This window comes from Penaeus vannamei, chromosome 6, assembly GCF_042767895.1.
Source record: "Penaeus vannamei isolate JL-2024 chromosome 6, ASM4276789v1, whole genome shotgun sequence".
In the NCBI taxonomy this organism is placed as follows: domain Eukaryota; kingdom Metazoa; phylum Arthropoda; class Malacostraca; order Decapoda; family Penaeidae; genus Penaeus; species Penaeus vannamei.
In genome coordinates this window covers 12,304,234-12,309,233 of record NC_091554.1, presented here as the reverse complement: position 1 = coordinate 12,309,233, position 5,000 = coordinate 12,304,234, and positions in this window count along the sequence as shown.

Here is a 5,000-nt window from a genome sequence, read left to right as displayed (position 1 = left end):
GACGGGTTAAGAATTATAATCTGAATACTTGTTGATGTTTATGGAGAATTACAACATACCTCGGTGGTATTTATTGTTTGGCGGTAATGGGTCTTTCGAAATTCTGTTTGTTTCCTATATCACTTGATATTTTGTATTTCACTTTCTTCATCATATTCAAGGCGCGATTCGGCGAATATTCATATCATTGCATTGTTCTATACAGCAGTGTTGTCCAAGCATTTTCGCCTATTGTACTCTTTATTACCTTCTTGTACTGTTACGTACCCCCCCCCTCCTCGTATACCATGGCTAAACAAAATATTCTATTTAGGATCATGCAAATGCTATACTGATTATGAAAAGACTGCATTGCAGGAGTGTTGGTCAATAAATTCGAATTTAATACACAAATAAAATAGATGGTTCAGAGAACACGTGATGCTTCTTTTTGTTTGTGCTTCTTTTTGTTTGTATGTGTGTGTGTGTGTGTGTGTGTGTGTGTGTGTGTGTGTGTGTGTGTGTGTGTGTGTGTGTGTGTGTGTGTGTGTGTGTGTGTGTGTGTGTGTGTGTTCCTTGTTTGTTCACGTACCCTTATGATCTATGTTGCGGACCCCAGTTTGGACAACACTGCTATACAGAAATACCGCATATCTGTCTGTCTGTCAGCTATGCATTTATCGCTCTACCTGTCTGATACACATACATATGTAGAGTAATAGATATACCTTTAAGGGCATATCCATATGCATGAATATCTTCGCAATTTTAATGAACTGCTCCAGTGACAATGACAATAATAACAACAGTAATGATAATGAGAAGAATGGTAATAATGTTCATAAAGGTCAAAATGACAGTGATAATGATACAAAAATAGTAATGATAAAAGTAATAATGGTAATAATAAAAATATGTATAATAACAGTAATAGTAATAATGATAGTGACAATGGTAATAATAATAATAACAATGATAACAACAGCGACAATGATTATAGTAACAATGATAATGATAGTAATAATAATAATAATGATAATCATAATCATGATGATAATGGTATTAATGATGATGATAATAAATGTAATAATAATGATGAAAATAATAATAATAACGATAATAACAATGGTAATGATAATAATGATAAATCATTATAACAATAATGATAATGATAATCGTAAAAATCGTAATAATGATAATGATAACACTGATGATGTTAATAATAACTATAACAAATAGGAGCACTCAGAGAGCGCATACCTCCGACATGGCAGTAGATTCACTGATGCAATGAGAATATTCACACTTTAAAAGCTGCATCAAAATCACCTCTTTCTGAAGTACAGTGACGTAAGCAATAAAGGTAATAATAATGATGAAAGTTAAGGGTAACTGATGCAATCATTTTTTTTAAATCCTGGATCTGAATTATGATCCGGATCACCACCCAGATTTTATGGCATCTAACTTTCATAACAATCTGTTCATAACTTTTTGAGTTATCCTGCTAACCAACCAACAAACTAACTATCCAACACTACCAAAAATATAACTTCCTTGGTGGAGGTAATAACAACAATAAAATGATAATGATGGTTTTAATAATAATAATAATAATAATGATAATAATAATAATAATAATAATAATAATAATAATAATAATAATAATAATAATAATAATAATAAATAATGACAATAATAATAATAATGATGATGATGATGATGATGATGATGATGATAATAATAATAAAATAATGATAATAATAATAAAAGAATAATTATTATTATGATAATAAACAACAATAACAACTAGAAGCATCACTCCTTCAAGGCAATAGAGTCACTGATGCTGTGAAATTATTAACACTTGAAGAATTACATTAAAAATCACCTCTTCCTCAAGCACACAGGCGACATCCGTAAACATAACCTCCTTGGCAGAGGTAATAAAGGTAATGATAATTATATGATAACTAGCCCTATTGCTAAGACAATAGAGATAACTGGTGCAAACATTTATAAAATTCCTGGATCCAGACCATTATCCACATCAGATCACCACCAAAATAGCATCCAAGTTCAAGGTTTATATAAGTACTTATTTAGGCATTAGTTAGGCTAAGACACACCTCTGGTAAAAAAAAAAAATCGTTCATAATTGTTTGAGTTATCCCGCTAACCAACTAACAAACAAATTAGCTTCTAAATAACTAGCGCCTTCAAACACATCATAATGATAATAATAATGATGATAATAATGATACTACTTCTACTACTAATAATAATGGTAATGATAACAATAATAATAATAATGATAGTGCACTATCAATACTAAATGATGATGATAATACTAGTAACAATGATAATCATATAAATGATAATAATGATTATAATGATAATAAAGAAAATAGTAATGATGATAATAATAATAATAACAATAATGATAATGACAAGGTGATGATGATAATAATAATCAATAATAACAGTAATAATGATGATAATAATAAATGATAATAACAATGATAAAAATGATGATAATGATAAGGATAATGATTATTATAGTAATGATAATGATAATAATTATAACATAATGATAATAATTATAGTAGTAATAATAATGATAATTATACCAATGGTCATAATATCGATAATGATAATGATAATAATAGAAATAGTAACAATAATAACATTAATGATAAAGATGATATTAACAATTGTAATTATCATGAAATGATAATGATGACACCAATAACAATGGCGAAAGAATAATAACAACAATGATAATGATCATGATATAGTTATGGCAATAATGGTAACAATGTGACTGTAATTCATTATTATCATCATTATCATCATTATTATCATTATCGTTATTGTTATAATATTATTATTTTTACTGTTATTGTTATTATTATTATTTATCATTATCATCATTATTGTTATTACAATTATTATTATTATCATTATGATTATCATTATTACCATTATTATTATTGTTATTATTATTATTATTATTATTATTATTATTATTATTATTATTATTATTATTATTATTATTATTATTATTATTATTATTATTATTATTATTATTATTATTATTGCTGTTATTATCATTATTATTATTTTTATTATTATTATTATTATTATTATTATTATTATTATTATTATTATTATTATTATTATTATTATTATTATTATTATTATTATTATTATTATTATTATTATTATTATTATTATCACTATTATTATTATTATTATTATTATTATTATTATTATTATTATTATTATTATTATCACTATTATTATTATTATTATTATTATTATTATTATTACTATTATTAGTATTATTGTTGTTAGTATTATTATTGGTATTATTAATGTTATTTTCATTGTTATTAATATTATCATTGCCATTATTCCCATCATTATTGTTATCATTGTTGTTATTATTATTATTATTGTTATTATTATTATTATTATTATTGTCATTATCATTGTTATCATTACCATTGCTGGTATTATTATCATTATTGTTATTATCTTTATTACTATCATTATTATTATTATTATTATTATTATTATTATTATTATTATTATTATTATTATTATTATTATTATTATTATTATTATTATTATTATTATCGTTATTGTTATTATTAACATAATTGTTATCAGTATCATCATCATTATCATTACTATTTTTTATCATTTTTATCATTATCATCACTATCTTTATCATTATCATTATTATTATAATTTTCAGTATTATCATTATCATTTTCATTATCCTTATCATAGCTGAGATTATTATTATTGATATTATTATCATAATTATTATCATTGTTAGTATTATTTCCATTATTGTTGTTATAACTATTGTTATTATCATTGATATTATTATTATCACAATTATCATTATTGTTATTATTATTATTATCATCATCATTATTGTCATTATCACCATCTTCATTATCAATATTGTTGTCATTATCATTATCATTATTATTATTGTTATCATTATTATCATTATTATTATTATCATTATTATTATTATTATTGTTATTATTATTATTATTATTATTATTATTATTATTATTATTATTATTATTATTATTATTATTATTATTATTATTATTATTATTATTATCATTATAATTATCAATATTATTATTTTTTTTATTATTATTATTGTTATCATTAATATTATTATCATTATTATTATAATCATTATTGTCATTATCATTATTCCTATTATTATCCATATTGTCATCATTGATAACATTATTATTAGCAACATAATTATTGCCATTATCATTATCATTATCATTATTAATATTATAATTATCATAATTATTATCATTACTGCTTTTTCTTATATCATTTTACTATTACTGATATTATTATCATTATTATTATTTATATTTTCATTATTAATATGACTATGATAATAATAATAATAATGATAATAATAATAATAATAATAATAATAATAATAATAATGGTAATAATAATTATCATTATTATTTATTACTACTGCTGTTACTCTTTTCTTTGTTTATCATAATCATTATTGTTGTTGTTATTATTATGGCTATTATTATCAGTCATTATTATTATCATCACCATGATAAGTTATTTCAGTATTATCATGATCATTGCTATTATTATTACTATTTTTATTATTATTGTTGTTGTTATTTTTATTATTGCTATATTTGTTGTCATTACCATTATCTTTGTTACAATTATTATCATTATCATCATTATTCTTAGTTGTTTTTCTAGTAATTACAATTAATATTATTAATAGTATTTTGTTATTATCAATATCATTATTATTATTGTTATTGCTATTTTGTTATTATTATTATTGTTATCATCCTTATCATTATCATTGTTACTGTTATCATCTTCCTGACCATTATTATTTTTGTTATTATTATTGTTACTGTTATTATTCTTCTTATTATTATCATTATTATAATTCTAATCATCATCATTGACATGATTAGCTTTATCAG